Here is a 14,011-nt window from a genome sequence, read left to right as displayed (position 1 = left end):
CAGACAAAGATTGAACTCTTTGGTGTGAACGCGTCATGTTTAGAGGAAACCAGGCACTGCTCATCACCAGCCCAATACCATCCCTACAGTGAAGCATGGTGGTGGCCGCATCATGCTGTGGGAATGTTGTTCAGTGGCAGGAACTGGGAGAAAAGGGAAAGATGACTGCAGCAATGTATAGAGACATCCTGGATGAAAACCTGCTCCAGAGCGCTCTTGACCTCAGACTGGGGCGACGGTTCATCTATCAGCAGGACAACGACCCTAAGCACACAGCCAAGATATCAAAGGAGTGGCTTCAGGACAGCTCTGTGAATGTCCTTGAGTGGCCCAGCTAGAGCCCAGACTTGAATCCGATTGAACATCTCTGGAGAGATCTTAAAATGGCTGTGCACTGACGCACATCCAACCCAATGGAGCTTGAGAGGTGCTGCAAAGAGGAATGGGCGAAACTGGCCAAGGATAGGTGTGCCAAGCTTGTGGCATCATATTCAAAAAGACTTGAGGCTGTAATTGATGCCAAAGGTGCATCGACAAAGTATTGAGCAAAGGCTGTGAATACTTATGTACATGTGATTTCTCAGTTTTTTTATTTTTAATAAATTTGCAAAAACCTCAAGTAAACGTTTTTCACATTGCTATTATGGGGTGTTGTGTGTAGAATTCTGAGGAAAAAATTAATTTAATCCATTTTGGAATAAGGCTGTAACATAATAAAATATGGAAAAAGTGATGCGCTCTGAATACTTTCCGGATGCACTGTAAATACTTGCACAATGTATCTCTTCTTGTAAAGTTCCTTTGAATGGGGATAGCCATGATATAGTCTTAATATAAAGTAAAGGTAGTTGGTGGTTCATTGTTCTCTGTTGGACTCAGTTCTAATAACTGGGAAGGCTACTGTGTTAAGCTACATGCCTAGTCAAGATCCTACAACAAATGTTTCAGTCCTTGTTGCACAGATTATTACCCTGCTGACATGGGCCTTTCATATATTAGTACAGTGCTTGCACATTATTAGTTTAATTTTTAAATGTTTTGTGGCATTCAGGCATTGCTGTAGTCTTCATGTGGTCCTAAGTCTGTAACAAAATGCTGCCTTCATCATCAGCTTACATTTTGTATGCTCTAATGTTTATATCCTTGTTGTTCGACCAGTATCATAAATAAGGATTCATTACAATAAAATAAAATAAAGTAAGTTTTACAATTATTTAGAATTTACAGTATATTTCTTCAAACATTGCAATTTTACCTTATAATCTTATTACTGGTATGAGTGATTGGAGCCTGTCCATGACAACTTTAAAGTTATGAGTTCTAATAAACTTCTTTCAATAGCATTATTGTGCTGCACTGTTAATGAATTGAACCTGTTGCATTGTTTAAATTATATTTTCATTGTCAAATCAACTGGTTTTCCCAGAAATCCTACGCACTTTAGTCTCAAAAAATTATGACAAAAATACTGGATGTACCGCTGTTATCTAGGAGACACTCTGGGTGATGGAAGGTCAATACTTTCCAAGGTGCGGCCAATTTTGTGAGGAGGAGAGGGGTGTCAAACTTGACATGACTTTATTTTTCATTAATTTCACAAGACCACATCTCAAGAACTAAACCACTTAGTAGGCCCAAATTTTGCATGCTGGTTCCCTTATAGGTATAGTACATAACAAAGTCAAACATTTTGGTCCAGATGACACCACTTGATAACAGCAGTCCTTCAAAAATGTGAAAAAAAATATTTAGTGTCTTTGACTGATACAGCCTGCTGAAAATTTTTCCATGTTTAAATACCTACACAGGGCTTTTCAAAAGGTTACACACAAGCAAGAAACTGCATCAGGGTTTGATCAGCAAACCTCTCAAATGTGAAAAAATCATTTTGGGTCTAATTTTCAGACAAGCTTAATGCACTGTAGGAATGTTCAGGCATTTTTACATTTTTTTTTTCCTGTTTCCTACTGTGCATGGTCCCTTCATTCTCAAAAACCAGTGTTACTTTTCTTGTGTGAATCTTTAATTGTTATTTTTCATTGTAAACGTGGGTTAAATTCACCATTTGTCAGTAATGATGATCAAGTCCTTCATCACTAACTTGGGTTGGGTATAGGATTAATGGAAAAATCACCAAAGACACATTAAGCACAACACATGAGCAACAGCTTCTTAATTTATTGTTAGATACAACACTATTTACAATGAAATGTTAACATCTTGTATTGCAACAGCAGGAATGTGACCCATTTCTGTTTAAATCAAAGTGCAGAGTGTAGGGTGTATTTGTCTTTGAAATCAAAATGGTACCGCCTCCTACTGACTGTTGCAGGTGTACTAAGTAGTGCAGTGACACATTGTAATGGCACCCAACAAATATTGTCTCTGGGTGGCCAATGGAAAGACTGTACAGGATAGCTTGGATGCATGAAATGTCAGGATGTCTGATTCACTCCACTTCACTGTAATCACAAGCCACACCAATCCATCTTATTTTTTATTTTTTTGAATATCATACATACACTCAACATAGCCTTCAATAGGTCACTGGTCAATTGACTGTCTTCACCAGGCACCTGACTGACATTGAGTTTGTCATCTTCTTTAGGAATACAACAGTGGTATTCTCGAGTATCGGGGGATGGAATCAAAAGTCTGTGCTGGTTACAAATATGTGTTTCTGAGGCCTAAACATGGCTAGGCCAAAAACTCAAGTTAAATTTTGGTTAGTTTCAAGTGATTGCTTTGACCATGCAAGGTCATCTGGACCACATGTTTTAATTTTATTACATACTATACCAAACATGCAAAGTTTGAGGCTGTTCGGTGGTTTAATTGTTGAGCTATGGACTTGTGAAATTTGATGAAAAAATGAGGCCAGATAAAAAAAAAAAAAAAAATTACAGGAGGTCTCCTGACTAACATAGGTGCAGAATTTTACAGAAATACAGAATTTTTTTTAATCTGAAGTGTATAGACCATTGGTTGATTTGACATGGAATAACTCATTTGTCTCTTTTGACCCTTTTTCCAATTGTCAATTTCTTACCATACAACCTGCTGTTGACTGGATATAATTTGGTTGGTTCCTCATTATCAGTACACCTGCAACACTGTTTGGGATATTCCACCAGAATTTTTTTTACTAACACACCTATGCTGGTATACTGTATCTGGTGCCCAAGTTGTGTTGTGTTAAAAGTTACTAGTATTTCTTGAATTGCCTATATATAAATAAAATAAATTGTTAAATAAAAATCTGTTTTTATGCAACCTTAAGTTTTATGTTTGTGTTGCTTATTTATATTTGCTGTTGTATAGTGCTCAGTTGGTGCATGTTTAACAAGAGTAAATTAAACTTACGATTTTGTCACAAAGCTGGACAGCAGCTCATATTAAATAGGTTACAAGCAGTGTTGCAGGCAGTGCAGGATGATTCTAATCTTGCGCATATTACAAAACGCTATAACTTTCCAAGTTCCTTTGTAATTTAACAGAAATAAATAAAAAAACCTTCAGACTATTGAGAGTTACAGAGCTTTCAGACTCGTAAAAGAATTGTGAGAATAACTTAAAATAATGCAGAACATCATATTCTTGGGAATGGCATGAGACTCGATTTACGACACTCATTTCTGCCGATGGCTGAAATAAAGAACCACACTGTACTGAATTGAGAACATTACTGGGCAAGACTCACTGTAAACTGCAGCTATTTTTAATATATTTGTTCTTTTTTTTTTTTTTTGCTTTTACCTTGCTCTTTAAGTGGATCTATTGTATACTTTGAACAGGTTTAACTAATTTTCCTTAAAATGCTTTATTGAAAAAAATACAAATGTTGTTTCTAACAGTTTGGGAACAAGCTTCTTTTTAGTTACTCTGTTTTAAGAATTGAATATGGTTGTTTTTATTTTGTGAACACTGTATTTTTAAATGTGAACTGTTTTTTTCTTGCCGTAGTAAATTCATGTAAATATGCGCTTATGTGAAGGAAAATTTGTTTAACAATTTTGTTTATTGATACGCAAATAAATATTTTATTTAGTGTGTTCCTGTATGTAACCATACACCTAGTAAAATGAAATTCGACTAATTGGTGGGTTTTAGGCTATCTTTCTCTAACAGGACACCCACTGAAATAAAGTTTGATTAATAAGTAAGTTTTAAGCTTTCTGCTCATAACTGGACACCCACTAAAGTAAAATTTGATGAACTAGTGAACTTTAGCCCTTCTGCATATCTTGTTGAAGTGTGTTTAATTTATAATACAGTATGCATAAGTCTGTGTCTTCTGCAGTTAGGCAGGTAACTCCTTTGGACTTGTATATATGGTAATAAGGTTATTCAGTGACTTCTGTAGAGGTTACTTATTGCCTTAACTGTGTGTAACATTTTTGTTAATCCATTCTCACCTACGCCTAAGAAGGCTGCCAGAGCATCCCTTGAATGTTTGCCTATGAAAACGGATATTTTACACTATAATCAAAATGTCCTCGTCTTCAGTATAAATTCATCTTCAGTTACGAATTGCACCATCTAATATAGAATTATAAAAACTGTGCAAAGGAAAAAAGCAAAAATGGATATACATTTTTTGCATTTTTACTGTTAAAAATGTAAAACTTGAATTACAAAGAAAACAAGGAAAAACTAAATTCTTTGAAAAGTTGCAAAAGTTGCTATAGGTTGAGTTGTCCCTAATCCAACATACTTGAGACCAGACGTATTTCAGATTTCAGACTGTTTGCATATTTAGCATCTTCCTAAAATAACTGCCCTCAATTCCTCTAGTCCATGCACTTTAAACCACAGGGATTTCAGGGAGACGGCAAAAGACTTAATGCTGTGAGAAAATAAAAAGCTAAAAGAGCTGTGATCCATTAAGGATCTCGGTAGCACAAGATAGCTGAAGGTTAATAATTAAAATGGTGAGACATAAAACCCTATTGATAGAATATATTCACGTCTTTACATAACATGTATTTCTAGTATCATTTTAACTTACATAGCACAAGTGAGTTGGCTTCGGGCAGAATGCCCTGTTTATTACCTTGTGATATACAGTATGCTATGTATACACATGGCAAAATTAAATTATAAGGAAGAAAGCCAATGCATTAACATACGTAAATAATATACAAATTGTCTGGAAACTGGAGACCCCCTTTTAATATACTGCAACAAACAGGTTGACATGCACACATATGTAACAAAACTAGCACCCACCACCCATTCTAGTTTGCTAATTGATTTCTTTATTTCTTTTTTTCCCCCAAAATTAAAAAGAATTGTGCGAAAAGAAGCAACACTATGAAATACATATGATTCCATCTTCTGGTGAAGTTAAAAAAAAATAATAAATGATAATTCTTTGTGTTTATATAGCACTTTTGTCACTACTCAAAGTGCTCAGCAATTGCAGGTTAAGGGCCTTTCTCAAGGGCCCAACAGAGCAGAGTCCCTTTTGGCATTTACGGGATTCGAACCAGCAACCTTCCAGTTGCCAGTGCAGATCCCTAGCCTCAGTGCCACCACTCTGTCAGTCAAGTGAAAGGGTCAGTAAGTGTGATTAGCTAATAATAACCAGTTGACGTCTTATTTAAAACTTCAGATTCTCTACATTTTCAGGACATACAGTGCATTTTGGAATATGAAATGAGAATACAGATGTCTATTTCTTCAATCGTATTATGTGTCCTTAGTGAAAAAGCCATTTTGTTAGTTTAATTATTTTTGTTAAAGCACATATTCTGATGTTTAAACATGAAAGAGAGGCAGTGATGTAAAATTTTTGAATGTTATAAAGCTTTGGAATAACTGTACCTCTGCATTATAATTAAGGAAAAAACTGTACTGCTCTATTTGTTTTCAGTGAGGCAAAGTGAATGCTTTTAAATATAGGAAGGTTATGATTTGATCCTTTTTTAAAATCTAGTCAGTCTCATTAGGGAGCAAATATTTCAACTTCCATATCTGTGGTAAAATTGAGATTCCTGTGCATGAACCATCAGTTTTCAGCAGTGACAGCAATTTGGATTAAATTAATGAGACCTGTTAGGAGACTGTGATAAATGTGCTTGTTACTGCAGTGTCATCGGGGAAAGCAATCCTTGAGCAAACATCACTTGAAACTTCCTTTTGCAGTACACATGTCCTAAAGCCACCTGAGAGAAAACTCCAGAAAAGTCCTGGTATAATCTAGTATGTTGTTAAGTAGAGGGAAAAAAAAGAAAAATAAGAGTATTGTTGAACTTGGCTTCTTAACAACTGACAGTGTAGAGCCTGAATCAATATTGTATGCATATTACCTATTTAGTCATCCATATATGATTATGATACAGTATTGGTTCCTGTTTCAGCGGGTTAGAAAATGGATGGATGGATGGATATCTTTATATAAATATATTAATATAATGCATAAGAATCATTGAGATCATTGTCACCCACACAAACTCCTATGATGTGACAACACATTTTCTTGAGAGAAAAGGGCACTGCAGAGAACAGTGATGCAGGTCTGAAGGATCACTGGCTTTTACTTCACAGATTAAACAGCTCAATGAGGACTTCTTCTGACATAGAATCACAGAGAACTGCCACCAATCCAATCATGAGCCCTTCACATCACTACCTTCAAACGAGATATAAGAACATAAAGACACTCATAATTAGATGCTCCAAATACTTTAGGTCCAAAACACAGACATTTCTCTCAGAACCAATGATTAAACACCTAACAGACCAAGTCCCAGCAGATGTTAGTTGCTGATTAATATAGGACAGCTAATGATGTCCTTGTTAAAACGGAGGTGATTAGAGAATAATACACTGCACATAACTTTCTAAAGTTTTTACCATTACTAGAGAAATAGTACTGTGTTTTTTAAATCTTTGAAGGCAGAAAGTGGTATAGCTGTTTAAATTTTGATGTCCTTTAGACTCCACATTTCTTTGAGATTTTGAATATCTAAAACATCCTGATAAATGTAAAAATCGAGCAAAGTAAAATATCTGAAGGTGAAAGTACTATAAAATTCATGATTTTATTGGATAGTCAGCCTGAAATAAAGTCTTGGGCTGTGTAGAAGACAGGCCCCCTCCAGACAGTCAGACACCATATGTCCAAAACACACACGTTTTATTCACTAAAGTCCTGCACACAACACAGTGCTCCAACCCAGTACTCAGTCCTTCTCTTCTTTTTTTGCCGCCTCTGCTCCTTTCCTCCCAAGCTTCGTCCACCTCTTCCCGACTCTGGCTTAGGAATGGAGTGAGACAGCCTCCTTTATAGTGCTCCAGGTGTCCCTTGATTAAAATCCGGCAGCACTTCTGTGTGTGGCAGAACTGCTGCATGTCCAGACTCTGGAGCTGTCCAGGTGCCCCCTAGCGGTGGCCACGGACCCGCACCAGGTTGAGCTTCTAAGCTCCAATTCCGTGGCCCCGATGTAAACCAAGGGGGCTGCCCTCTCATGTCCCAGGGGAGGTACTCCTGGCAGTATGCCCATTCCCCCAGTCTTCTCCTAAAAAGGGCATCCCATCTGGGTAAGATCTCCGGCTGTCCATCACAGCTGTTACACAGTACCTAAGTCAACCAAGTTAATCTTTAGTTTTGAATTTAATTTAATAGGATTTACAATAATATTAATGAATACAAAATATGCTTTTTTTTTTTTTATGTTAACCTATTTCTTGAGTTTTAAAAATGTATTATGGTTGGTGGCACATTTCCTGCACTACACATTTATAATGGAAATCAGCCGCTCTAAAAATGCATTATACAGCTACAAAAAAACCAGGTGTTTAAATTAAAATAGACTGTTGTGCATAATCCCTAAGGGCATTATGTTGAAAGTCATTACTTTGCCATAACCAGGATATCTAACTTCTTTAACATTAGACTTTTCTTGTAGAACTTCCACCAAAGTACAGTTGCACAGGATATGTACATTTAAGAGCATTTATTAAGATGGGTATTCAGATTAAAACCTTCTGATGTTTAACAGAGGCTTCTCCAAAATCACATTAAATATTTTGTCACATGGTTCATAACGTGGGCAATGCAGAAAGTTTCACAAAATTTAAATTGACTTTAGTTTTTCCTACTTTCATGATATACATATTTTAAGTATAACATTCATATATGTTTCTGATAAATTATATCAACATTATAGACAGAGTATGCTTAGAAAATTACTCCCACCCAAGCTACTCTGTGGGATTGCTTGTCCCTTGTATGTAACCCTCTAGAACACTCTTCCTTTGGTGTGGCAATATCATTTAAAGTCAAATGACCTGTATACTAGATACTGTAAATGCTAGACACAGTGGTACCTTAGTCAGTGAGAATCAGAGAGTGACAGTATTTATTGACATATCCTCATAAGTAGCTATCAACCAAAATATCCACTCCTTCCTTTATAACCCAGTGTCAGCACTAGATCCCTGCTCTCGGCATTAGCACAGCGTGAGTATAGTTCTTCTTCCCCAGCATGCTCCACATTGCCTAAGGCAGTGATTTCCAGTTTGATTCCTGAGGAACCCGTTACATTAGTTTTGTTTCTTTGTTTTTAATTAAACCACTAATTGACTTCTGTAACCTGAAGGGCTGTTACAGCTTCATTGTTACACCTACTACCATGGTCACTAATAAATAATAATATATTAAATAAACAGCACCACTGGAAGAATGGAATGAACGTTTTAAAAACCAAGATAAACACTAAATTATCTCCTTGTAGCACACATAAATGCTTGGTTCTTTCCAAAAAAAATGATCAGCAAACACAGCTCTGAAATTCCTCCTGTCAGGTCTTTCATCATTTTTTTTTCCTTTGTTGCAGTGTCAATAAATTGTTTAGGATACAATTAAGGGAGCCACTTCACAGAAATTGGTGAATTAATAGGAGAGAGATTTGAAACTATAACAAATACACACATTTTGAAATTTCTTATGAGCATATATCTTATAATAATGTTAATTTCTTAACTGCATAATAACAAAAGAAAAAAAAACTAATTAAGCAGCAAAGCTCTATTAGAGGAAAAATGACTCACTGATAATGAAACTAGGTGGGAAAAAGAATTGCAGTTGAAGAGCTCCTGACAATTTTTAATACTGGAAATCACTGGCCTAAGCTCTGGTGGCCTGCACCAAAAATGCTGAAGAAACCAATGATTAAGTGCTGGACTTTAGCAGTGGAGTTGAATTTATATGCTACATTGTGTCTAGGCTCTCTAAAGAACACTGAGGTACATGAGCAAGGACAATTGTGTGTAAAAGCAATGGGATTGTCTCACTGAAGAAACAAGTTAACTACTCACTAACTCTGAAGTTGGCATATTTTATGCTAGCATTAACAGATAACAGTGTGAAACCTCAAAGCCATTAACCATAATACAGCACAAGTTGTGACCAAACAGAGAGAGAAATATGTGGACAAAGAAACACAGATTGTGTTCTTCTTTCTTTTTTAATCATCCATGTGTGTGAGTGGAAGTCTCTGTTTGGGCCCTGAAAACAATATAAAGCATTGCCTCCATCTGTTGAGTTTGGCAGAACCAGACAAAGAGCTAAGCATCATTGCTTATACAGTTTGCGCCAAGATTAATATGGCTTATGTATTTCTGGTTGCTTGTGTTAATTAAGCTGAAAGTAATAGCCTGCGCCTGGTAAAGGTTTATCTTTATAAATTTCTCTTTGCAAGTTTATCTTGAAAACTAAACTTGTGAGAGTCTGAATCTTCCATTAGACTCGGACACACTGTTGCAAACAGGGTGTGAAGGAGATCAAAATCAGTCCTAAAATTGTAATGTTTCCTTGAACAAGTCTTTAGATAAGAATTGTCAGTTTATAATTTGATGTATTATTTAAAAAGAAGGAAAAAAAGAAGCCAAGTCAGTTTTAATTTGTTTTAAGGTTTTCTTTATTTTCCTACATCTTCTGGAATCCATGTGTTGTGAATAATCTATGTTATTATGTTTATTGCAGTGATTGTGTTTGGGTTATTTGTTCAAAAAGAGTCTTATCTCATTTAAACCACAAAAAACCCTGCCTGTTTGTGATCAAGAGATCCCACAAATGCCTGGATATCTATGTCTGTGCCTGCCATATGTCGGAGGTTACATATTTTCTTAATCTGTGTTTGAGTAAAATGACGTCTCAGGGTTCATGTTATTAGAACTTACAGTGTGTTGAAAGAAAAGGTTGGCATATTGATGGTTCTACACCAGAAAAATCTGAATTTTATGTATTGCTCCACCAGAGTAGACCCCTTTTGTAGGAATCCAGGAAGTGTTAACAACTTTATGCATTTCAGTATTTTTTTTTGTTGTTCATGTAACAAGGTCTCTACAGCAGTAACAACAAGGTTGTTTTTGGACATCAATCAGCCATACAAATGAATGGCCAATTTGTTTTTTTAATTTGTTAAAAAAAAGTCCCGCAACACATCACCTAGTTGTAAACCTCAATGGAATGACCCATGTAAGCATTTCATATTTCACACATGAGATGTTTCTAAAAGACAAAGTGATGCTTTTTTGAGACAGTTGTAAACATTGCAATCACAAGACTGTTTTCAGTCTAAAACTGGTCCATTCTCATATCCAGGGAAACGTGCAGGGGAAAAAAAAAAGAATAACGTACACTGTTTCAGAGAAGATGGACCAGTTCCTGATTTTTATTTCTGCTTGTTCAGGATGTAGAATGTGCTAAAGTCCCACCTCTGCCATAACCCTCTTCACACTTGAAATGACCTCTTATCTTGTTGGCCCTTTTTATTTTGCTGTTACTTGGCAGCACTTGTCACTACTTTGTGTATACATCATAATGATATTTAAAACAGATTTTGTTTTCACTGCAGATAACAATATATTGCCCATCCTTAATGATTAGTTGGTGAAAATAATACATGACAAGCATATATTTAATATTTTTGGTTATTGTGCAATTTTTTTCTTATTTGGCATACAATATTTGAGAAATTTGTAGAGTTGAGAAAGACCATGGATGAGCGTGAACAAAATGTGTTTTGTGTCATTTGTAATGACTGCTCAAATGGCGTTACAAGCAGCACTGCATTGTTAAGCTTTTAAATAGTCGAAGAGTTTGAAAAAATATTTTTCTTAATTGAAATTGTAATTGTACATTTCACATTTTGGTATCTATGGCATTTGTGATGCAACATCAAGTACAAAAGCTGCTGACATCCATACTTTGGTTTCTCTCATAGGTACAAATCTTTTTTTTTTTTTTTTTTTTGGTGCATGCTTTTGTAGTCAGGCACCTACCATATGTTTATTTATACTGTTACTGGATATTTGCAATTGCATGGCCATGGTATTTCAATATATGCTTTTTGGAGGTACACTAAATGGGACATATCAACTTTTCTTATTGCTAGTTTGCTGTCTAATTTTGCTCATTTAAAAGTATCTTGATTGATCTTTAAATATTTTTGAGCATATGCTGTATTCCCTAAAGTAAAAAAAAAATTAAGTTTAGCTAGTTGGAGTCATAATTTATGAAGGACGTTTTTTTTTTTTTTCATCTTCTGGATTAGTGCTATACCTTTGTTGTACTCTCTTTCTTTTCTGTTTTTCTTTTAGGGTGGAAGGAATACTCTCTTGGGAAAGTATTATATAACCTATATAACTGTAACTTACTGTATTATTCAGAGCTTTCAAAAACACTGCCTAAGATTAAAGCATGTACCACACCCTGCTGTGCAATGCTTAATTTCTGTGTTTTGCACAAAATAGGTTTTCATGGGAAAGAACAAAAAAAAATCTCATTAACCAGTGGGACACACTACTGCCACAGTGTTAACAGTTTTAGGGCGCCGTTACCTCAAACATCACTGTTATTCTTCAAGAAAACACTGTAAACACAGTTTGATAGGCCGAGGCCTGAAATGAAAATTGATTCAGCAGCCCTACATGATTTTGGAAATAACATTTAAGCTTATTTTTTCCAGGTCTCTACAGTATTTGAAATTTTACTTTAATGGGATATGCATATGGGATAGATTTTTTTTTTTCTTTTTGGGAATTGGAAGTATTCAGAAGCACACTTAGTTTTTCTGTACTGGAAGAGATAACAAAATGTTTATTTTGAAGGTATATATTTTAAGTAACTAAATTTGACATTGCAAAAGCTATATACTCTTACTAGAGTTATGTCACTGAATAAAACAATGTGATCTTTGCCTTTGTATATGTATCATAAAATCTTTACAAACCTAGTTAATACAATTTAGTTTCATTGAGTAACAGAGTCTTCCCAGCAATATCATGGTAAGACAAAAACCAATGCTAGATGGGGCCATGAGGCGGCACTGTTTACCAACACAACACCACACTACTTCATGGCATGTGTCTTTAAATGGAATTCAGTGGCAGCTTCAGACTGTCTTTTAGCTGGAAGGAAATTCCGTACTATTAAACTCCTTTGTTTGATTAGTCAGCCAAACGCAATAGTCTTTGTAGCAGTGGGCTGAATTTTGTTCTTGCTTTTAGGAATTTGTTGTGCAGTTCTTGATTCACAGCAAATGTTAATTAACCCTGTCAATGTTGCTGAATCAGAAACCTTAAACTATAATCTGGTCTTCAGTCATGTTTGTAAGTCTGATGGCTTTACATGCACATTTACTCCAATACTTTTTCTTCAAGATAGCTACAGAACAATACAGATCAAAATACATTGAATCTGTCCCGATGATAAGCTCCAAGGTATAATACCAGCCATTCCTAACCAGGCAAAAATCGTAAAGTCATCCTGTTATACTTCTTTTTAGCAGTTGTTCTTATTTACTTATTTATATGTAAGTAATATTTTTTTGCATTGCTATTAATCCTGAGTCAAGATGCATCCTCAACCAGCTTACTTCAGTGCAGAGAGTGAAATGCTATTCAGTGGAGCCAAAGGAACTTTTTTTTAGTGATGTTGTTTTTTCTAACTTTTCAATTGGAGCTCTCTGTAACAAGCTCACAGTAAAGAAGATAAAAAAAAAGTGAGAACATACAAAAGGAGATTGCAAAATATTAAAATGAATAGCTATTACAGCTATGTTTTAAGAGTGTTTGAAAATGTATGCACATATGGAGAGATGTGAATAATCACAAAGGCTATGCCTTTGCTAATTTCATGGCCTCAGTATATACTGCTTTGTTATAACAGATGGCTCTCAGTATGTAGATATACATACATTTTTCCAGAAGGATTTTAAAAAGAGGAGTTCTGAATATTTGCCAGGTATGCTGACCTTTCACAGCTTACAATGTTTGCACTACCACCTGAGAGTGATTGAAAGCATTTTGATTAGCATCGTGAATGTTGACACTTTGATACTCCGTGGAACAAATGCTACTTTGTGGAATTGCACATAGAATTCAGTAGAATTTCACTACTTTTTTTAGTAATGATTTACTCAGTTTATCCTTTTATTTTTCTGAACCTGGTTTGTTCAGTTCAACTTTATTTCAAGATAGAAACCAACCCTAAATGAACCACATGTTCTTCACAGAATATCCAGACTCATTCATATGAAATCAGTTTAGATAGCCTGTTAGGCTCGTCTGTGGGGTGTGAAAAAAACCCACCCAGATAGTAAACCAAGCAGGAATTGTACTTGGGTTTCTGAAGCTTTTACAGTAAATACATAATATTAATATGTATAATAGACATAGTTAAACGTGGAGTAGATATTAAGTAAAGCTTTTTTAAAACATATTTTCAAAATCAGGGCAGTACTGCAAAATATAAAGGTTGTCATGTCTACGTGTAAATGTGTGCTTTGGCCTCTCAGACCTGTTAAAACCTTAAACAGTCAATCTCAGCAAATATTATAGCACTGAATTTAAGTAGGTATGGACGTTTTTAGTCTCTTGGAATTCATTTAATCTAGTGTCTTGGGGCCTGTGCTTAACTACGACATTGAAAAACAAAATCTGTTTTAAATGATACTGTGGTGTTTGCTGTTGTGTTTAGGGTCAGATTTTCTTTTGTATT

At 35.4% G+C, this 14,011-nt stretch overlaps 1 protein-coding gene across 1 annotated transcript in view; it reads left to right on the top strand.

Annotated features, from left to right (window-relative positions):
- The window catches only part of cdc73 (cell division cycle 73, Paf1/RNA polymerase II complex component, homolog (S. cerevisiae)), a 342,051-nt gene that overhangs the window by 146,177 nt on the left and 181,863 nt on the right, over positions 1 to 14,011 (top strand). The window lies entirely within an intron of this gene.

The sequence above is a fragment of the Polypterus senegalus genome, chromosome 14 (assembly GCF_016835505.1).
Source record: "Polypterus senegalus isolate Bchr_013 chromosome 14, ASM1683550v1, whole genome shotgun sequence".
NCBI lineage: Eukaryota > Metazoa > Chordata > Cladistia > Polypteriformes > Polypteridae > Polypterus > Polypterus senegalus.
The sequence above is the reverse complement of the archived record's forward strand: the minus strand, read 5'-3'. Positions and strand labels throughout refer to the sequence as shown.